The sequence below is a fragment of the Sminthopsis crassicaudata genome, chromosome 2 (assembly GCF_048593235.1).
Source record: "Sminthopsis crassicaudata isolate SCR6 chromosome 2, ASM4859323v1, whole genome shotgun sequence".
NCBI classification, from domain to species: Eukaryota; Metazoa; Chordata; class Mammalia; order Dasyuromorphia; family Dasyuridae; genus Sminthopsis; species Sminthopsis crassicaudata.
The window spans coordinates 674,003,437-674,025,936 of NC_133618.1; the positions used below are offsets into that span (position 1 = coordinate 674,003,437).

The 22,500-nt window shown below is 55.4% G+C and overlaps 1 protein-coding gene and 1 long non-coding RNA gene across 2 annotated transcripts in view; both read left to right on the forward strand.

The window, feature by feature from the left end:
* LOC141559064 (uncharacterized) overlaps positions 1-9,576 on the forward strand; it is a 22,929-nt gene extending 13,353 nt beyond the window's left edge. The window contains exons 2-3 of the long non-coding RNA XR_012487212.1: positions 5,573-5,798; positions 8,082-9,576. This is a non-coding gene — a long non-coding RNA (uncharacterized LOC141559064). The remainder of the gene's footprint in view (positions 1-5,572; positions 5,799-8,081) is intronic.
* LHPP (phospholysine phosphohistidine inorganic pyrophosphate phosphatase) overlaps positions 1-22,500 on the forward strand; it is a 145,271-nt gene that overhangs the window by 110,313 nt on the left and 12,458 nt on the right. The gene's annotated exons all lie outside the window — the stretch shown is intronic.

Consider the following 22,500-nt stretch of genomic DNA (forward strand, 5'->3'; position numbering starts at 1 on the left):
CGTTACGGGGCTGCTTAGGAGAGAGCCCAGATGGAGCTTTGGCCACGAGGCCACGGGCGGACTTGCCCGTGGCCCAGGACCACGGCGTGGCTCTGGGGAATGGGGACAAGGGGGAAAGCTCTGGCCGTGCTCCCGGGAGGCAGGAGGCCAGTCGGAGAAGGGGCTCGGCCCGGAGGGGGAACAATCCACGTCCCAACCCCCGGCGGGAGGCAGCCCGCGGTCACCTCGCCTCCGAGCCTCGGTTCCTCCTTCCGTGAGCTGGAGGAAGCAGCCCTTGCTCGGCCTGCAGACTCTTGTCCAGAAAGAGGCGTGTGCCCAAGTGGAGGCAGCCGCGGCTGGGACTCCCGGCTCCGCTGGGGTTCGGGGCACAGGACGAGGGCGGCCCCGGCCCCCAGAACAGTGAGATGGCGGAACACGGCCGACCATCCCACTGCCTTCGGGGGTCTCTCGTATGCTTAATGATTTCTCCCGCCCCACTCCTAAGGGTCCTCTCTGGGAAGTGGACGCAGCCCTCTGACAAGCCCCCCCTGTGTCTCTCTTGTGCCCCTTGGGTCCCCTGCAGGCTGACTGCCCTGAGGCCACGGTGTCCAGCTGCCTGTGGCCTTGTTCCAGCGTCTGGACGATGGGCGCGTTTTCCTGCCCGAGTCCTCAGAAGTGGGGAGCCCGGCCTGATCCCCTCTTGGGCCTGGGAGCCTCGGGCCGCCCCTTCTGCCTCTGTAGTCGGTCCCAATGGGTGTCACTCAGGAAACGCTGAGTGGGTTGACGGAACGCTGTTGAAGGCGCCGGTACAAGTCCTTGCACACAGTAGGTGTTAATAAGTGTTTATTGGCTCCATTGATGATACGTTTAGATCAGTCCTCTTCCTTTTGTGATCCCTGTGTTAGAGCCCATGGATGGAAGGAAGGAAGGGAGGAGCGTTCATTAAGCCCCCGCTTCGCCCCGGGCACTGTGCTAGGGGCTTCACAAAGAGTTTCTGATGGGATTCGGAAGGCCGCAGACTCCCGGATCCCAGGATTCTCTGAGGGCACAAGGGCACCGGGGCAGGAAGAGCCATTCTCCCAGGCTGACATGGGGCGGGGCTCGGTGCCGGCTTTTGTGGCTCCTGTTTTATCCGCCAAGGCGCGGGACCCTCGTGCCAGGGCAGGCCAGGAGCGGCCAGCGGCTAGGGGGCGGCCAGGGTGAGCGAGGAGAAAGGCAGGAGCCCCCAGCCGCCCCGAGGGTACCCAGGCCCCAGCTTAGCTTCCCCAAGTCCCCGGGACCGCTGGGTCCTGTCAGCGCTGCTTGAAAGAGTGTTTAAAGACGGGGCGCTACAGGCCTGGAGAAGGGCAAACTCCGACCTGGATTTTCCAAAAGGGAAGGAGAAGAGTCTACGAGCGATGGGCCAGTGAGCTGGACTTCAGATCTGGGGAGATTCTGGAACGGTCGTGATTAGTGGGTAACAGGCTCCCTTCCTACGGAAAGCCTTCCCTGATTTTCCACGGCCCCCAGTGGCCAGTGCCCTCTCCCCCTCCCAAACTAACTTATTTAATTGCTACGAGCTGGCTCACTCCAGATCGATGAGCTCGACATCTATCCAGGGCGTCCCCAAAGCCTTCGTGCATCTCTGGGCCTTAATAATTTAGGAACTGCACTAAGTCTTTTGGGACACTATATCCATATACGCACATGTATGTCTGTGCACACATGGCCACACAGGGAGGCATATGCACTGTGCGGGAAAACTTGAGTGACAATTGTCTCGCTCATTTTGCTTGTGAACCAGCACCAGCTTATCCTAAGTCCCTAAGAAAGGTTTGCTGATGAATTAGTTTGGTTCCTATTCAGTAAAGGAAGCAGAGGTTCTAGAGCCAGCTGCCCTCGTCCCACTGCACTAACCACCGGCTCCTTCCCACTGGCTTCTTCTACCGGGAAAGGAGGCAAAGGCTCTCGACGGAGCTTTAAATCAGCTCCTACTGTGGCAAGACAGAGAGAGAGATGGGGGCAGAGGAGACAGAGATTGTGGAAGGGCAGAGGAGATAGAAGAGGTGAAAAATACAGAGATGCCAGAGACTGATAGTGGAGAGAGAGACTGACAATAGATGAGGGATCAAAGAACATAGACTAGGTAGATACGATGGATGGGTGGGTGGGTGGGTGGATAGATAGATGGATGGATGGAATAATGGATGGATGGATAGATGGATGGATGGGTGGATATAACGTGCTCTCCTGGCAGTTACAATTACTAGTCTGTCCTAGGCCCACCAGAGTACCTTTGACCACTGACCTCTGCAGTGTGAACTCTACCCGGCTCGCCTCCTCTGAGGCCTTCTAAGGTCTCGGGCCACAATCTCTTGAATCTATAGCTTAATAACCGGTAGCGCACTCAAGAACAGCCACGTGTAATCTTAAAAGCCTTTATTATACCCACTCACATAATGCCCTGACTTATGGGTTCCCGAGTGAACATCTGGTCTGAAGACCCACGTGTTCACTACCAAACTCCTTACCTCTCATGGATCCATCAGCCTGGCTCAGCTACCCCAGGCGAGGGAGCCAGATTAAAGAGAGGGCAGTTGCTGCCTGCAGTGGGCTTATAAAGGACCTGTGAGGTCACACACACAGCCAACCAGCGAGAGAGTCACCCATTACAAAGTTATCTCAATGTGGCCAGGATCCCGCCCAAGGGCAGTCCTAATATCCACAGAAATTACTTCCGGGCCTCAATCTCCTGTTGTGCTGTGGCCGCCCATTTAAAGGACCCTTACAGATGGATGGATGGATGGTAGAAGATTGAGACATTTATTTAGCAGGGGAGAGAGAGAGAGACAGAGAGAGACAGAGAGAGAGGGAGAGGGAGAGAGGTATCCCAGCTATCTCAGCTTGCCCCTGTCATCGTCACCATGCAGATGTGCATCACAGATCCAGATCAGTCACCAGCAACGTCATCTCCCTCCTTGCTGTCGAGAACATCGTGCTCAGGCAGTTTCTCCTGTTGACGTTATTAAATACTTTGTCATAAATCAGACTGCCACCCACACGCTCCCATGTCAGCTTGGAGGCAAAGTGGTCTTTCCTCCCTCCCCGCGGGTCCCCCCACCCTCGTCCATCACACGTACAATGTGAGCTCTGTGCAAGGAGCTAGAGATCAGTTGAGAAAACATTACCCAAGCGTGCAAGTATTTGTTGGAGATTAGGTCACCCCGCGAGCCCCCGCACCAGGCTGCCCACAGCCAGTGGTTGGCTCCGCTCTCAGCTAATGGCCAGATTCCCGTTCCCTCATGAAAGGGAAGCAGTAAATCCCCCGCAGGTGGGCCTGAGATGTGCCTTCATCGGCTGCCCCTCACAGTGAAGTTCTCTCTGAGGAGAGACACCCAGAGACAGACACGCAGGAAGAGGCACAGAGAGACGTACATATAAATATAAAGAGACACAATCTGAACAGAGACAGACACAGAGACATACACAAGACAGAGACACGTGCAGAGACACAAAAATACAAGTATAAAGAGACTCATCTGAAGAGAAAGACAGAGACAGATACAGATACAGAGAGACAGAGACAGACACAGACACAGAGACATACACAAGACAGAGACACAAAAATACAAGTATAAAGAGACTCATCTGAAGAGAAAGACAGAGACAGATACAGATACAGAGAGACAGAGACAGACACAGACACAGAGACATACACAAGACAGAGACACATGCAGAGACACAAAAATACAAGTATAAAGAGACATCTGGAGAGAAAGACAGAGACAGAGACAGAGAGACAGAGACAGATACAGAGAGACAAATACACAAGACAGAGACACATACAAATAAAAAGAGACATAATCTGAAGTGAGACAGAGACACAGAGACATACACAAGACACACATACACACACACAAATACAATGAAATATGCCTAGAGAGAGATTGAGAAAGAGAGAGAGACGGAGGCAGAGGGAGGGAGAAGAGACAGAGACAGAGAGAGACAGAGGAAGAAAGTGCTGAAAACTCAAGCCCCTGTTTAGGGACATTCCCTGGTGAAGAGCCATGGGGAATTCTGGGTTGTCTGCTGCCCCCTCCGTGGTCGCTGGGGGGGTCACTCCAGAGAAGGGCTTGCTCTTCCCCCTCCCCATGCTGCCCATGGGAGCACCGGCCCTCCTCTATCTCAGCAGCCCAAGCAGACCCCCCCCCCGCCCCTGCCGTCAGTCTTGCCTTCGTGGGTGAAGAAGAAGCACAAAGGTTGTGTTCAACAAAGCATTGCTTTTCCCGTCCAGCTGTGTTACCAGCACAGGGCCGCCTATTTTAACCGTGGCCCAGCTTTCATAAATCAAGGCCCTTTCTCCAGGAGTGCATTTAATGAGGCCCTGTAAGTGATTTCATGGTGCACCCATCATTACCGCGGGATGGAGAGCCCTTCGAGGGCCTGCGCTCCCCCTGGAGCCTTTTCATTGTCCGCATAAAGCCCGACCTCTCCGCATTGTTCCCAGCTCGAGCAGTCTGGGCCCGGGCCGGGCCTCCGTGTCCTAGCGGCGCCGGGCGGTTTGATTAGGCGTCCGGTGTCCGGGCCACCGGCACAATGTGTGTTCCCTGGAGCACCTTTTCATGGGGAAGGTGCACAAAGCGCCCGGGCCCGATCAATAGGATGTTTGTGCTCCTGGGCCGTGGCACCGAGAGTCTGTCCTGCCCCCCCCACAAAAGCGGGGCCCTTGTGTTGGGCAGGCCTGGGCTTCTCCCCCGGGAAGAAAGGCCGCTCTGAGAATGGCAGCCTGGCTTTTATGAGCTCCCCAGCTTCATTAGTGAAAGAGCGGGAGCTCGGAGCCCCAGGCCCTTGGACAAGAGCTCCAGACTCGGCGCCCCCCCCCCCTCCGTCAAGAACACGGCAAATGGGGAGCCGCCAGCCCCTAATTTATGTGAGAACATTTTATAGGAATCGGCGGCGGAGCCTCTAGTGCCTGAGCGTCCCCCCTCTCGAGCTGGGATCGCTAATTGGAGGTCGGGTCTCAGAAACCCCCCGCTCTGATTCTTTCCATCCTGGTCACTAAATCAGAACAGTCTCACCATACGCCCCTGCCCGGCACGTTTCGTTGACCCGCGTTGCCGGGAACACCGGGAGCCTGTAATTCCTCATTACCCAGGCCGGTGGGGTAAATCGTGACATCTTGTTCCCTGCGTACTTGGGAACGCCGGGCCTGATTCCCACGTCGGGGCTCTGCTGCACGCCCACCCTGAGCGGCGGCCCCCTCGCAGGTACCTCTGTACTCCTTTGTTTTCAACGAGCTCATAACTCCCAACCCTTAAAGCCCAGATGTTGCCAGCAGGAACTTTCAGGGATCGGCTTCTGAAGCTGCCACAGCCCGTCCCAGTTGTTTGACTTAGCACTTCAAGGCCAGATGCTTGCGGGGAAAGGGTCGTTCCCCCCTCGCCCGTCCCGTATTCTGGGGCGGGGGGATGTGTGCGCGTGAGTGTAAGTGAGAAATCTATATTTCCCTGCCCACATGGCGATTGACTGGCTTTGGGGCTTTAATCCACCCCAGGAGTCAGGATGGGAGTTCCCAGAAGCTGCATTCATTTAACGCTCTCCTTTGCCTTCTCAGCGTCCCCCTAATCAAGGGAAGAGCTTGAGTCTGCCTGGGCAAATAACGGAGCTTTGGCAACCTTTGGGGAAGAGGCCCCAGCTCCAAGCCCCGGAGCGGCTCTCGGTAGGGAGCGAGCCCGAAGAGGGGAAGAAAGGAGAGGTTTTCACTTCTCGGGACCAAGGAGGCGCCAAGCTGGCATCTTCTCCGGAGCCCAGAGAGACTGGTCTCCATCGGGGCCGAGGCCGTAAGCATTTATTCAGGTCCTACTGTGTGCCAGGCACAGGGCCAAGAGATGAACCATTCTCTCCTCTCCATAGCTCTTCCCCCAGCAGGAGAGGCAGTCTGAGTCAAACGGATGGGGCGAAGGCGGGGGACAGCACAGCAGAGTCCCTGAAAACTGAACCCACTTTCTTTGTCCCCCAACGCAGCCCCCTTTCCAGCTTTCCCCTTTCTGTTGAGGGTGTCGCCTCCCCGTGATCCAGGGGTGACCTTGTTTCTCCCATGGAACTCAAGCTCTGGCAGATGATCCCAGGCCAGAAAGGCTCCCGATGGGGGTCTGGGGGCCGGGGGCTCTTTCTCTCCTTCAGGGCCCCGGAGAGCTGACTGTAGGGCGTGCCCTCAGGCAGAAATCTGGCTCCGGGATGGGGCTCAGGGGATGGGGGTCACCAGGGGCGACCCTCTCCGTACCAGTTGCAGGAATACAGAGAGAGTTAAGTGATTGGTTCCCACTCCCACGCCAGTGCCAGTGAGTCACCCCTCACCTTGGGACAGAAAGCATTCCTGCCTGAAGCCACAGGGCCTTGAAGGATGGGTGGAGGTCTTCCTTAGCAATGTGAGAGTCCTAAGCCCTTTAGAGCTCTGGTAAAAACCCGGAGGGTTTAAAGGCTGTTACCCGGAGAGGGCTATTTAGATGTGAACGCCTCCCTAGCAAAAGCAACTTTTCCAGAGAGAGGCCATGTTGCCCATAACTCCTTGGGCCCAGGGACTGAGCAGAAGTGGTCCCTTCTCCCTGCGTTTTATTTATTTTTTTAATTACCAAGGAAGAGTTCAACTTCTGGGAACCACAAACAGCCCTTATTTTCCCTGGTAAAGCAGTAGTTCATTTCTACCAAAGTTTATTCTGTACGTGACCCCTGCGTTTGGGGGCACAGATGGAAACCCTCAGCCCTGGTCCTCCCGGAGTTTACAGCGTAATAAAGACCCGAGACGTGCCCACACAGAGCTGCAACAGAATGAATGTGCCCGGTGTCGGGGAGAGCTCAGTGGCTGGGGAGTCGAGGGAGGGGTGACCCCTGGGAGCCGGGACCAGCGGCAATGAGGGGCCCTGGGCTGGGTCTTCTTTCAACAAGCAGAGATGAAAGGTGGGAGAAAATCCTTGTCGGGGACGGGAAACGGCCCCCCAAAAGTGTTTACAGGCTGGAGGGGGAAGAATGAAATCAGGAAATGGAGTGCCATGGAAGTTGGAGCCAGCTTGTGGAGGCCTTGAATGGCAGATTGAGTCAGGGATGGGGGGCCCCAAAAGGTCTTTCAAAGATCTGGATACAGATGGGAACAGATCCAGGAGGTGGTAAGGCCGGGGGGTCCTGGGGGGCCATAACCCAGATATTTGGTACTGAAAGGTAGGAAAGAGATGGGACAGTTCAGCTCCAGTTGAGAAAGCGTGCCTTTCTGAAGATCTGGACCCCCCATGGCCCGTCCCTTCCTCCTGCACACTCTCCCGCCTGAGTTTTTGGGGCTGTCCCGTCCTGGCAGCCCCTCGGCCTCTCCTCAGCTCCTCGGCTGGAGTAGCACCCGCTTCTGCCCGCCATGTGTGGCCGTTTCCACTTTGTCCTGGACGCCGCCTTTTATGTCGCACTTTATCAGAGATCTCCCCCTCTCCGAGTTCAGGGGTCACACTGATCAACGTGGCAAGCCCCCCTCTCTCCTGAGTGCCAAGTGCCCGCTGGACAGTTGTACCCGCAGGGCCCTTCCCTGTCTCAAAGACAAGATTTCTTTTCATTTCCTTTCAATCCTATTTTATTTTTCCAATTGCACGTAAAGAATTTCCGACACTGACATTTGTAAGATTTTGAGTTCCAAATTTTCCCCCTCCCCCCTGATCTCAGGCCCTCTCCAAGGCAGCCCCAGAACAGTTGTACGGGTGCAGTCACTTTGAACCTATTTCCGAATCAGTCACAGACGGCTCAAACCTCTCCCCCGTCTCCGGCCTCGCTGTTCCTGGTGATTTACCTGTTTCTGCGCAGAGTATCCCTTTCCGCCGTCCTCTGGGCGAGCGTGGCTCTCCGCTCCCGCTCCCCGGCTTTGGGGGAAACAGGGCTAGCTCCCCACCCATCCCTTCCCCAGCCCCCCAGTGACTCCTGTGGCTGAGGTTGTGGGAAGTGGGCAAAGGGGATAGTGGGAAGTGCCCTGTGCGGGGCGTTTGCTTGGCTGATGGACAGAAAGGGTGCTAAGGCCCAAGAACAAACGGGGCGTCCATAGGCCCCAGGCGGGCTTACAGAATTAACAAGAACTAACTCAACCTTTACAGAAAGCGGAGGACAAAGGAGGCGCGATGTTGGACTTCACCGAATGACCCAGGGAAGGATGCTGGGCCTGGGGTCAGGAGGCGACATTTTCTAGTCTCAGGATGCTGCTCCGAGCCTCAATAACCCCACCTGTAAACCGGGAGGCCAGCACATACCCCTCCTTCTCCATGTGCTGTTCCTTTAGTGCATGTGCTGTGGACCGAGCATTTAAGGTCTGTGACACACCAGACCAGGGCAGGGAGGCTCCTTTTAAAGATTTTAGAATTTTTAAATGCTGGGCTTCCCACCTCAGCTTTCAGGGGAAATCAAATGAGCTTAAATTTCAAACAACTCTCATAAGCTTAGTCACAGCCAGCAAAGATAGACTTTCCCAAATAAACATAAAGAATAAACAGTTATAGAGAAGCTTGAGTTTAATTAAATTCAACAAGCATTTATTGGACACCTACTGTGTACCCGGGAAAGAGCACTCTAACAATGGGCACGGATGACCTGTCAGACCATGAAGGAGAAATGGCGTGTTATAGAATGGAGACCAGCCTGGCTGAAGGTGCAGTGAGTGAGGGAAGAAGGTGAAAGCTGCCTAGAAGCACGGGCGGGGGCCATTGGGTAGAGGGCTTCCAATGTCAAACGGAGGAGTTTGCTTTCTCTCCAGGAGGATCAAATCCATTTAACAGGAGCCAACTGTTAAAATAACAAATAGACAAATCACGTGTTGATTCGACATCTGTCCCCGGCCAGCTGGAGTCAGCGCAGATTCATCTGGGGCTACACCACTTTCACGTCCCCCGATTCTTTCCATATTTCCTCGAGGGCTTCATATTTCTCATTCTTCGCAGCATCGTCCATTCCGTGGCCTTCCCTTAAGACGCCAGAATTTGTTCGGCCATCTAGGGCTGTTGTGGCTCTGGCCACCAGGTTTGGTTTTGCTCTGGTACAGAGAAGCCCTTTGTTCTCCCTTTTTATGACGTTCTGGGGATAAAGCCCTCGCAGACAAGGAGCCGAGTGAAAGGCTTGCTCAGGTTTCCAACTCTTGCTACGTGTTTTTTTTCTCCCCAAATCGCTGTCTCTGATCCCGGGGCCCTGTTGTAGGGTACCCGCTTCCCTGCGGCCGCACCAGCATGGGATTTTCTAAATGGGAAAACGGATCTCTGGAAGCAATTGGAGAATAACTAAGTTCTCCGCTCGGTGTGGCTGGGCCTGAGTGAAGCAGGAATGTGTAGACAGGCGTCATCCAGGAGGACGTTTCGGAGGAAGCGGCCGTCAGTGCGAGAAGGGGGCTTTGTCAAGCAAGGAAGGAGGGAGGGCATCCAAGGAGAGACAGCGAGCATGGGCTGAGCAGGCCCGGTCCCCGGGGACACAGCTTACGAGCTGGAAACTACAGGGCGGGGGGAGGGAGGATCCTGCAGGTGGGAGATGTGGGATCCTTTGTTCCAGGGCCAGACATTGTCCACTGTGTGATCTAGGGCAAGTCATTTTAGGAAGAAAGCAAGCATTAAGTACCTACTGATATACTGATGATATATATTGTTATATATAAGTTATATATAATAAAAAGTTAATAATGAAAGTTCAATTTCCTGCCACCAGATAGACGGGAGAACATCTATGTAGTAAACCCGGCCTGGTTCAAGTAGCCCAGAGTGAGATGTTAGCACATAGTCTCACAAATATTTCATCTGGGAGCATCTGGGTCGTCTGGGCGTCTGTGTGTCTGGCGTCTGGGCGTCTGGGCGTCTGTGTGGTCTGTGTGTCTGGGCGTCCGGGCGTTCCGGGTGTCTGGGGTGTCCGGGCGTCTGGGCGTCCAGGTGTCCGGGCATCTGTGCGTCTATGTGTCTGGGTGTCTGGGTGTCTGGGCGTCTGGGTGTCTGGGCGTCTGGGCGTCTGGGTGTCTGGGCGTCTGGGCGTCTATGTGTCTGTGTGTCTGGGGCGTCTGGGCGTCTGGGCATCTGGGCGTCTGGGCGTCTGGGTGTCTGGGTGTCTGGGCGTCTGGGCGTCTATGTGTCTGGGCGTCTGGGCGTCTGTGTGTCTGTGTGTCTGGGCGTTCTGGGCGTCTGTGTGTCTGTGTGTCTGGGCGTCCGGGCGTCCGGGTGTCTGGGCGTCTGGGCGTCCGGGTGCCTGGGTGTCCGGGCGTCTGGGCGTCCAGGTGTCCGGGCATCTGTGCGTCTATGTGTCTGGGTGTCTGGGTGTCTGGGCGTCTGGGTGTCTGGGCGTCTGGGCGTCTGTGTGTCTGTGTGTCTGGGCGTCCGGGCGTCCGGGCGTCTGGGCGTCTGGGCGTCTGGGCGTCTGTGTGTCTGGGCGTCTGTGTGTCTGTGTGTCTGGGCATCTGTGTGTCTGTGTGTCTGGCGGTCTGGGGTGTCTGGGCGTCTGGGCGTTTGGGTGTCTGGGCGTCTGGGCGTCTGTGTGTCTGTGTGTCTGGCGTCTGGGCGTCTGGGCGTCTGGGCGTTTGGGTGTCTGTGTGTGTCTGGGCGTCTGGGGTGTCCGGGCGTCTGGGCGTTTGGGTGTCTGGGCGTCTGGGCGTCTGGGCGTCTGGGCGTCTGGGTGTTTGGGTGTCTGGGCGTCTGGGCGTCTATGTGTCTGGGCGTCTGGGCGTCTGTGTGTCTGTGTGTCTGGGCGTCCGGGCGTCCGGGTGTTCCTGGGCGTCTGGGCGTCCGGGTGCCTGGGTGTCCGGGCGTCTGGGCGTCCAGGTGTCCGGGCATCTGTGCGTCTATGTGTCTGGGTGTCTGGGTGTCTGTGTGTCTGGGTGTACACATTCATAAACAGCTGCATGTATGAAAATTCGGGGCTTTAAGAAACAATACAATCAGCCAATCACTAGCCATGAGAAATAAAGAAGAGCAAGAGTGAAAGAAATGCAAGTCCCTAAGACGCTGGTAGAAGGCGTCGTCCCCCCTCCCCCGCCGTCCTGATGAAACCCCCACAATTCTCTCTCCCCCCCTTACCCAGGGTTTTCCTTGATGCTTTTGGGAAAGCCTCCAGCCTCTGCTCTGGGGTTGCCTAGCAACATCTTCCCAGCGGCCACTGGGCTGCACGAGATGCTCCGTTAACTAGCATTGGTTTCTTAAGCACTTGCTGTGTGTCCAGCATTGGGCTAACCACTAGGGAAACGGAGAAAGGCGCAAATGTGGTCCCTGCCCTCAAGGGGCCTCCGGTCTAGAGAGGGATTCAACGTGTAACCAACTGGATTCCTGCGGATTACATACAGCGCGGTAGGTCGGTCATCTCCAAGGGCGAGCGGCGGCCACGATCCCGCACCAGGCAGCCGGGCAGCCGGGCAGCCAAGGCGTCTGGAATGGAGCGCCACCTTTGGGAACGGCGAGGACACTGGGGCAGAAGGGTCCAGCCTTTGAACCAAGTTTGTAGGAAGCCAGCCAGATGACCAAGTGCCAGTCCTGCCTCTGTCCCTTAGCCCCATGGCGGCTTGTAACTGGCTCCCCAAGTCTGAGTGACTGCGTTCTCCTCCAGTACAAGGGCTTCCCTCACCAGCTCTGATGCTCCTGTGCAAAGGCAGCTGGTGGTACAATGGTTAGAGCGCTAGCTCCGGACTCAGTAGGACTCTAACTGTGTGACACTGACCAGTCAGTCCGTGTGGCCGAGTCTTCGTCGTTCGCATTGAATTTTAACTAATTCCCAACCAGGACTTCGGCGGACAGAAATCCCCATCAAAATGAGACGCCATTTGGGGGACGCTGGGAACCGTGAACTCGTCTTTCCCATCTTTCCATGCTGACGGCCCAAGGCAGACACGAGGGACGGGGAGGACCCACGAGCGCCCTTCGGCCCACGCCAGTGGCCTCCCCTTGCAGGGTGAGGCTCCATGGCAAACAGACCCAGAGTCCCCCTGGGCCAGCAGGGCTGATTCCTTCGCAGAAGGAATATGATCGCATGTAGAAAAGAAACCAACTGTAGACTGCGACAGTGTTCTTGAAAAGTCTTTAAACGTACGTCCCCGTGCCTGTGAAATCCCCTTGTGAGCTCAGACCCCCGGCCAGGCCTGGTAGCCGACCGTTCCCATCTGTTGAATGAGACCGTCCATGGGGACCAGAAGGGGCGACATTTTCAGCAGCGCCTTAAACGCGTCTCCAGTCCAGCGGCAGCTGCAAGCACTTAGCCAGAGTGACATGTACGGGTGGGTGACAAGTTAGTTATTCAGTCAGCAGGCAGGTCTGCTTGTTTATCCGTGGAATCATGTCGGTATGTTCCGCCAGAACTAAGGAAAGGCCCCGGTGACCATGGATGCGGGTTTCCCAGATCCCTTGCCGTGGTTCTGCCCGTTCCTCCCCCCACCCCGCCAACTCCTCCGAGCCCGGAGGTCAGCCCTCCGTGTTGGGAATAATGGAGGATCACTGCGCCCGGAAGGGATCCCAGGGCCTTGTGGGCCAGCTCCCTCATTTTAGAGGCAAAGAGTGTGAGAAACCTGATTTTACAAAGAAGAAAACAGGCTGGCCAGGCCTGTGACTGACGTGCCATTTTCCTGGAACATCGAACTTTTTAACATCAAGTTGTTGGGTCTCATGGTTTCAAAGAGTCTCCTGGAAGAAAAGCCCCCAGACCTCCTGACTCAGTTGACTGAGCAGTTGAACCACAAACCATATCGGTGCGCCAGGCGCCGGGGCTACAAAACAAAAATGAAATCTCCCTGCTCTCAAGAAGCTTACGTTCTAATGGGGGGGGGGGCAACGGTTTGGCACAGACGTTGGCGATTTGGGTGCCCGGAAATCTTCCCGGGGGAAGAATCAAAGGTGGGGGGCGCTTCATGGGGACCAAGTGCTTGGCAGATGAAGCGAGGAGGGAGCCGAGGCCGTGCTCAGCAGGATGACGGGACAGAAGGTCCCCCAGCATCTCTTCCCTCCCATTCCCGGTGTGTGAGCTGCTCTTTCCTGCCCTGCGCTTGGGCTGGCACTGGCGTGTCCCAGGCTAACCTGGCTAAAGCAGTCTGATACCTCAGTCAGGAGGCTCCAGCTCTGCAGGGAGTCAGAGAACCTAGCTTCAGGCCCTGCCATAAGTAATTGCAGATGTGAGACCCTGGGAAAGTCATTTTATCTTTTTTTATTGCGCTTCTGTAAAGTAAAATAATGATAAACATCCTCCCGGCTGGCAGAGGAAATGGGGTTAGAGGCGGGGCAGGGGGTCCTAGTCAGTGTCTTCAGGACCTGGAGGTGATCCTATAGAAGAGGGATCAGCTTGGTTCTGCTTAGCCCTAGAGGACAGAACCCGGCCCGTTGAGGCTGGAAATGAGGAAAGAACTTAAGTTGGCCCAAAATGGACTGGATTTCCTCTCCTCTAAAAGCCTTTTTTTTATGATTCAGTCTGGATTCAGACACAGTCATTTCCTTCTCTGGGTACCATGGGATCCTAGGGAGTAGCGGTGGAACACTGTACCGCCGAGGATAGCAAAGCCCTTCACAGCCGGTTGTCCCACAAATCGCTATTACTTTGTAGGCAGGCACTTCACTTTGCTCATGGAGGACTTTCCAAGTTGGTTTTTTCCCAGGAGCATTCTGCTCCTCACTTCCCGTAGAGCATGATATTCCATACAGCACAGTCCATTCTGCCTTTCCCCAACGGATGGGCATCCCCTCCATTTCCAATTCTTTGCTCTGAGAACAGTCGCTTCAAATATTTTTGACCTACAGGCTTTCCCCTCCCCCCTTTAAACATTTTGGTATTCATGCCTAATAGTGGTATTGGTAGGTCAAAGGGCATGAATTTATAGTCCTGTGGGCATCGATGGGATCTTTTGACCATTTATCGTTTGGGGCACGGCTCTTATTTTTTATAAATTTGACTCAGTTTCCTGTCTGTTTGAAAAATGAGGCCTTAGCAGAGAAATTTGCTTCAAAATTCTTTTTACAATTACGATCGCTAACTCTATCCCCCCCCCATTTATTCCATTTTCTCTCTCCTTTCACCTTGCCCATCCCAAAAGTGGTTTGCATTGACCACTCCCTCCCCCATGTGCCCTCTCTTATCACCCTCCCTCCTTCTGGTATCCCATTCCCCTCATCTTCCTGCAGGTCAGATCGATTTCTATGCCCATATTGAATGTGTATGTTATTTCCTCTTGGAGCCAGTTCTGATGAGAGTAAGGTTTACTTTGTCCCTCCCTTCCCCTCCACTGTAAAAGCTTTTTCTTCCCTCTTTTTTATGGCAGATAATTAAAACCATCCCACCTCTCCCTTTCTCCCACTACATTCCCCTCTCCCCCCTTAATTTCAACATTTTAAAAGATGTTATCCCTTCCTGTTTGACTCACACCTGTGCCCTCTGCCTATAAATATATATATATATATATATATATATATACAATATATATATATATATATATATATATATATATATATATACACAATATATATATTCCTTCTCTATATATATATTCCTTCTGCCATAATAATGAGAAAGTTCTAATAAGTTATGAGTATCATCTTCCCATGGAGGAATGTAAACAGATAAACCTAATTAAGTCCCCTATGATATCACTTTCCCCATTACCTCCTTATGTGTCTCCTGAGTCCTGTATTTAAAAATCAAATTTTCCATTCGGCTCTGGTCTTTTCACTACAAATGTTTAAAAATCCTCTCTTTCACCAAATATCCACCTTTTCCTCTGAAGGATTATCCTCAGTTTCAGTGGGGTGGGTGATTTTTGGTTGCAATCCTAGCTTCATTGTTCTCCATGATATCGTATTTCAAGCTCTCTGGTCCTTTAATGTAGAAGTTGTTAGATCTTGTGTTATCCTGACTCCATTATATTTGAATTTCTTCTTCTTGAACGTTTGCAGTATTTTCTCCTTCACCTGAGAATTCCTGAATTTGGTTATAATATTCCTGGGAGTTTTTACTTTGAAATAATTTTATAATTGGTAAATTCTCTTCGTTTCTATTTATCCTCTGGTTCTAGAATATTAGGACAGTTTTCCTTGATAATTTCTTGAAAGATGATGCCCAGGTTCTTTTTTTTTTGATCATGACTTTCAGTTAGACCAATAATATTTAAATTATCTCCTGGATCTATTTTCCAGGTTAGTGTTTTTCCAATGAGATATTTCACATTTTTTCCTATTTTTTCATTTTTTGGTTTTGCTTTTTTTTTTTCTAACTTGATTTCTCATAAGCTCATTAGCTTCCATTTGCTCAGTTCTAATTTTTAAGTAATTATTTTCCTTACTGAGTCTTCACACTTCCTTTCCCAATTGGCCAACTTTGCTTTTTAAGGTATTCTCATTAGCTTTTTGTATTTCCTTTTGCATCACTCTCATTTCTTTTCCTAATTTTTTCTCTCTCTCTTCCTTGATTTTCAAAATTCCTTTTGAGCTCTTCCAAGGCCTGAGCCCAATTATTCTTCTTCTTAGAGACTTTGGATGTAGGAACTTTGGCTTTGTTATCATCTTCTGAGTGTGTTTTGATCTTCCTTGTCACCATAGAGACTTTCTATGGTCAGAAACTTTTTCTGTTGCCTGATCATTTTCCTAGCCTATTACTTGGCTTTTAACTCTTTTGAGGTCCTGCAACCCCAAAGTCCTGAGATCCCACGGGACCCCCTGGTCATTCCTCTGTCTAGTCCCTTTATTATCTAGATGAGGAAAGAGACCCAAGTGAGGAGGAACATGGCAGCCTGGGTGTTTCGCTTGGGGCCTGTGTGAGCTCAGGCAGGTCCCCTTGGGGCGTTGTCACAGGGAGGTCTCCCAGGGCCAGCTCCGAATCCGAAGGGAGCCATTCACCCACTGTGGAACTAGGATATCCCTGGGTTTCCTCCCTATAAGATTCTGTGGGAGGGGTCCTGGCAGGGGAGGCATATCCAAGCCCCCCCCCCCCAATTCTAAGATGCTCTAATTCTGTAGAACAAATGGGGCTGAGCTGAGTAGAAAACATTTTTTCTTACAAAAAGGATGCTATGGGGGCAGTTTTTAGAAAAACAGGAAGGAGCCTGGGCCGCCCAGTGCCTGCCCCTCTGCCCACAACTCCCAGGGGCCCCGGGAGCCCGCAGCGTGTTTGTGTGGCTTCTCTGAAGTGACAGAACCTTGTCCTGGGGTGGGGGCTCAGTGGGGACCCTCGGGACTCCTCAGCCCAAGCGGGGAAAGCTGCTTTGTCCGTCCTCAACGCTGCATGTGCATGTGGGAGAAAGTAGAACCCCGATTTCGAATCGTTGGCTGTGGATTCAAATCTCAGCTCTCCCCCTTACTTACTTAGCCAAATGCTTCTGTCCCGCGGGTCTCCAATTCCTCCTGGGTGGAAAGAGGGGAAGGAGGTTACCCTGGACGGTCTTCCCGATCCTTCCTTTGGAAATGGGGTGAGGGCTCCTCGGGGACAAAGCTTTGGGTCCCTGACACCGGGGGCTCAGAGGCATTAATCAAGGTTTGAAGAATGAGAATCAGATCGAGCCAGCAGCATTCCTGTCCCAAGGTGTCCCGGACTCGGCCAACCGGGAATTTGGCTCGATGATAAAAACCAGTTACAAGAACTTGGCTTCTCTTCCTCCCCAGTGGGGGGTAGAGGACATGGGGGAGAGAAAATCTCTGCTGGTTGAAAAAAACTAATTAAAAGGAGAATCATTGTCTCCATGAGAAGTGTCATTCCAGCACTCTCTGACCATTCCCAAGAACAGGGCCATAAGGGGCCGTCCCAGCCATTCCCCACCCACCCTCGGCGGCCCAGTTTAATTGACGTATTTGGAAACACGATTTTGGGAAGGAGCTCAGATTTGTCAGGCTGCCAAAGGGGTCCATGATCTAAGGGAGAATTCACTAGTTGGGGTCTGACGGGTAAGAAGAGCAAGAACGGCCTTGAACGCCGGTCAGAGTGGGTGGGATTGGACTGGACTTCTCGGCCAACGGGCCCCAGCAGATTTTGGAACACACCTTGCCCAGGGACGCCGGAAGCATGGATGGCCGGACGGCTGCTCCGTGGGACTCCGGGAGCGTGGATGGCCGGCCGGCTGCTCCGTGGGACCCTGGGAGCGTGGATGGCCGGAGGGCTGCTCCGTGGGACTCCGGGACTGTGGATGGCCGGAGGGCTGCTCCGTGGGACTCCGGGAGCGTGGATGGCTGGACGGCTGCTCCATGGGACCCCGGGAGTGTGGATGGCTGGACGGCTGCTCCGTGGGACCCTGGGAGCGTGGATGGCCGGAGGGCTGCTCCGTGGGACTCCGGGACCGTGGATGGCCGGAGGGCTGCTCCGTGGGACTCCGGGAGCGTGGATGGCTGGACGGCTGCTCCGTGGGACGCCGGGAGCGTGGATGGCCGGACGGCTGCTCCGTGGGACCCCGGGAGCGTGGATGGCCGGAGGGCTGCTCCGTGGGACCCCGGGAGCGTGGATGGCCGGAGGGCTGCTCCGTGGGACCCCGGGAGCGTGGATGGCCGGACGGCTGCTCCGTGGGACCCCGGGAGCGCGGATGGCCGGAGGGCTGCTCCGTGGGACCCCGGGAGCGTGGATGGCCGGACGGCTGCTCCGTGGGACCCCGGGAGCGTGGATGGCCGGACGGCTGCTCCGTGGGACGCCGTTTGTCAGTTCCATTGACGGAGGCAGCAGTAGGCACGAGTGGCAGTTTTTATGGCTCGCATTAATGTTCAGCGCCGTCCCTAAAAGCGGATCATTTGCCATTCCGCTTAATGAGCCTGAGCATCTTGATGAGCTTCCAAGTCTTCCACGCCGGGATTAAGCGTCCACCTTCTCATTGCCTTCTTTGCTGGCTGGAAGCAGGGGGGCCGCTCGCCCGCCTGGGGATCCCCAGAGCCAGCTCGGCTCCGTGAGGTAAGCAGGGCCGGGCGTCCCAGGGCGGCGACTTCCGGGTTCAGTGACCGTTTCACCCCTTCCTGAAGTTATCCTCGGAGACCAGTTACTTGCAGTGTGATAGCAGGCGATAAAAGATAAAATGGGGCTCATTAAGCTGCGCTCTGTAATTCCGCTCGGTTCCTGGGAAAGGCTGCGTGCTTGCCGGCAGGGCCTGTAGGTACGAGGCAGGCAGGGGGGAGTTTGGGGGAGGGATCCCAGTGACGCCCGGCCTCTGGCTGGGACTCGGGCCCAGGGGAGGCCGTTAACCTCTCCCGCTCCTCGTCCCGGCGGCTGGGCTTGAGCAGACCCGCTCTGCTGAGAATCCCGCCATTTTTGTCTATAAACGTTAACTTGCTCTTAATGGGAGATCCCAGTTCAATCGCCAAGCAGGGCCCGTGGAAGAGCTCGGTGCATCCGTCTCTATATTCACACTCTGAGTGAAACCGAAATGCAAAGAAGCGTTCCGGCGGAGGCGCGGAGACCAGGGGCTCTGGATTGGGCCCCAGAGGTGCTCTCCCGGGACGTTGCTTCTTTTGGGTCACCGTGCCCATGGCGGTTATTGCAAAAAGAGTGTCGGGAAGAGTCCTGGTTAATGCAGCAACATCAATAGCAGAGAACAAAGAGAGAAACGTTCTACGGGGAATTCGCAAAGTCCCGCCAAGGGACAAGTTTCCTCTGACACTCGGTGACTTTAGAACAAAGGTCGGTGCAGGAGACAAAAATGCGCTGGCAAATTCGGTTTCAGGAGTGAGGAAGGAGAAAGGCCAAAGGCTGCCCTCGAGCTCTCTGCCCCGTCCCTCGGGGGCCTTTCCTCGGGATCAGAATCAGAGGCCAAGGCACAGAAAGCTAAACCCTCTGGCAGAGCACGTCAGGCCCGGGCCTTGTTGGAGCAAAGTCGCAGCGAATGGCCGAGTCCAGGAAAAAGTAGACGGCTGGAACAGCTCTGATTTCGTGTTTGAATGAGTGCCCGGTGCCAAAAAAGAGCTGTAGGTTGGGGGAGGGGAGAAATAAGAGGGAGGAAGCAGCTGGCACCCACTGCAACCGTTCATGCAGAAGTGGCTGCGACAAGCCAGTCAAGGAGACCCAGTGAGATCCAAAGCCATCGTGACCATTCGGCCCTTGACCTTCGTGCCACGTGGAGACGTGGTGGCCGAGGGCAGCGCCAGGTCAGAGGGCGAATGGGTTGGCATTGTCATACGGAACGGTGAAGGGAATGAGTCTGCAGCCCGAGGACTAATCAGGATCCCCCCAGTGCGATCTTGAGCGAGTCACTTCTCTCCATTTCCATGGGCCTCAGTTTCTCTGTCTGTAGAATGGGGAGGTTTGGACTATGTGACTCCAAGGCCTCTTCCAGCTCTGGGTCTGAGGGGCAGCTCGGCATCGTGGATAGGACAGTGAACCTGAAGCCAGAGGCATTAGCAATGTGGCCCTGCTCTGTGCCTTAGTCTCCTTTTCTGTAAGTGGGAAGGCTGCACGCCGACCCAAGGTCCCCCTAGCTCTAAGTCGATGGTCCTTGGAACGTAACGAGTAACACAGCACTGCCTCAGAAAACAGCTAAAACTCAGCGTAGGTCAGTTGATTAGGGACCAAAATAATTCAAGTCACATCAAGGACACTTAAGGCCGACACTGGAAGAAGGGCACGGAGGACAGTGGAAAAGGTCTGCGAAGATTTTCCCATCAAACACTTTGTACCGTCCAGTGGATTAATAGGTGTTTGGGGCTTTTTAAAAAAGAGCACATAGTAGGTGCTCTAAAAATGCTTCTGCCCTTTCTCTAGCAAGGGCGGTAGAGTGGCCAAATTCGGGCTCTGAGGTCACAGTCCCAGATGAGCTTCTGGAGGATGTGAAAAATAGCCTGACCGAAAATGAAAACAGGAAAAGCCTCCGCAGAGCCAAGTGCGCACAGAGGAAGTCTGTCCTGCAGCTATTCGCTTTGTGGACATTGAGGCGAGAGGGTAATCTTCAGGCTTTTTAAAGAGAGGAAGAAGATACGAGGGCAGGGAGGAAGGTGGGGGGGGAATCTTGCATTTAACATCCCATGAGGCAGCCGGGGTGTTGTAGCAGGTCCATGTGCCTCCAGCCCTGTTTGTGTAACATTTTGTGACTGTGTGTGCTGTATGTATATTATGGATATGCAGTGTGCATTACCTGCAGGGAGGAAGGGGGGGGGGGATCTTGCATTTAACATCCCGTGAGGCAGCCAGGGTGTTGTAGCAGGTCCATGTGAATATGCAGTGTGTGTTACCTGCAGGGAGGAAGGGGGGGGGGGGGGAATCTTGCATTTAACATCCCATGAGGCAGCCGGGGTGTTGTAGCAGGTCCATGTGAATATGCAGTGTGTGTTACCTGCAGGGAGGAAGAGGGGTGGGGGGAATCTTGCATTTAACATCCTGTGAGGCAGCCAGCCTCATGAGCTGGATTTCCATGGCTCTTTTTTAGAACCCCACTCCGAGCGAGGCATTATCCCCATAGTACAGACAAGGAGACTGAGCCCCGGCCTGGTGGCTGGCCCACAGTGACCCGGCTTGTAAATGTCGGAGGTGAGATTTGGACGCAGCTCCGGGTGTCTCAGGGCCTGAGCCCTCCTTCCCTGGGCCTGGAGCTGACCAGGCCTGAGCTCCTAAGCAGGAAGGAGCTTGGAGGCTGGAGCCTCTGCTGGGCCACGGGCCCAGGGACCCTCCTGACCGGGCTGGGGCCAGGGGCTGTTTTCCCTTCAGGACCAGCCCCGTCAGGATGGCCCGAGGCTTTGGGTCAGAACCAAGGCCAGGTGTGGGACAGGGCCTCAGGGCTGGGAGCCAGACGTTCACAGGCCCCTGGGAGCCTGAGGGGCGGCTCTCGGCTTCTTCCCAGGGGCCACCCTATGTCTTCCAGCCGCTCAGACAGCTCGGCTCCTGTCCCGAAGGACCGGGATCGGGCAGATCTGCCCCGAGCGGGGCCATCGGGAGAAGTTGAAAGGATCTCAGGCAGCGGAGGTTCCCATCAGGACCGGAATCCCCTGGACCCCAGGGCGGGGGCAGGGCTCGTGCTGAAAGGCCAGAGCCCAATCCTTTGGGCTCTTGACCTGAAGTCTCCCGACAGTGTTTCTGGGGGAGGGGGGCATAAAGACTCAGAACTGAGCTCCAGGCTGCTCTTAGGGGAGGGGGACGGCCCCAGGCCGGGACACTGCTGGGAAGGGCCCACACCCCCTTGGCCCTTCCCCCAGGAGGCGGGAGTTCACAGCAGGCCTCCAAGGCCTGGCCTGCAGAAGGGCCTCCCGTGGGAACCAGACTTCTCCCTTGGGGGGGAGCTAGAAAGGCCTGGCGGGGAAGCTTGGGCCCGCTACTTCTGGGCTGGGATCCTGGGCCCTCCGCCTAACCCTCTGGGCCTCGGTTTACCCAGCTGCCCAATCACCAAGGGGTTGAATGGGGGGTCTGTGACTTCCTCCTAGCTCCAAGCCAGAGAATTGGTAGGGGAACAAGCCGAAGGCCTTGGGTGGATTTTGCTGCCAAAGTGTCTGCCCAATGGCGCGTGCCCTCTGCTCTGAGAGAGCCCAGGTCTGCCCGTGCAGAAGGGAAGCCCCCCTTGCGGAGCTGGGGGCCTCGACGCTCTCCTGCCCCGCCTGGATGTAGAAGGGCCAGCTGTGGACACCCAGTCCTCCCCAGAGGCAGCCCCGTCCTCCCTGGCCGGGGGCTGCCCTGCCCGGGGGACCCCTCCCTTCCCCCCCTCTCATCCGGCATCTTACTTCCTCCCCTCGGTAATCGTCACCTCCCATGGCCTCCATCCGCCGGGCTCCCTGTGCTCGCCCAGGCCCCCTCCCCTTCCTCACGAGTCGCACCCCCGCTGACCCCCAACGTGGCCAGGGCAGCCCAGGCCCCGGGACAGCAGGAGCGAGAGCCCTCAGACGGATCAGCCTGGGCCCTGCCTTGGACAGGGCGGTCCTGGGCCCGTCACCAGTCAGTCAGTCAGTGGCCTCCACGGTCCGACGAGCTGCGTCCAGGCCGCCCTCCATCAGCGAGCAAGCGTGTGGTTAGATACCTGTTCTGTGCCGGCAGCTGAGCGAGCAGCGGCAGGGCCGGGATAGGCAGGGACCCTGGGAGAGCGGGGGGGGGGGGGGTGCGTCTGAGCGCCTGCGGTCATGTGAGTCTCTGCTCTGGACCCTTTCTGGACGGCGCCTCCCATTGCCCCGCTCGCGGCTCGGGTGTGCCCCATCACTCACAGTCTGTCTCCTCCCCTCGCCGACTTTGCCTCAGTTGTAAGGGGGGGGACAGTACCCGCCGCTGTGTCCTGGGCCGAACGAGGGATCTGCTCCGCGCTCCGGAAGCTTGACGATGCCCTGTGAGGGCCGGCTCTGGCCCCCCCGGTCTTGTTTCTGTGGGCGCGTGTACATGCCCCCGTGCACCTGTGTGACCCCCACACGGGCCGCCGAGGCCGGACCCTCTCCCTGCGCCGTCCTCCGTCCATGGTCAGCGCTGCCCTGGGCGCCCCTTTGTGTCAGCCTGGCCCTGATGCCAGAGAGGCAGCCCCCCCCCCCCCCGGCCCCAGCCCCTTCCTCCCGTCTGTTTGTAATTAGGGAGGCCTGACCCTTGCAGGCCGAGATGGAACGTGTCCCGAAGAACGGCCTTCATTGTTGGGACGACATGTGGGAACGATCGGAGCGTGTGGACGGT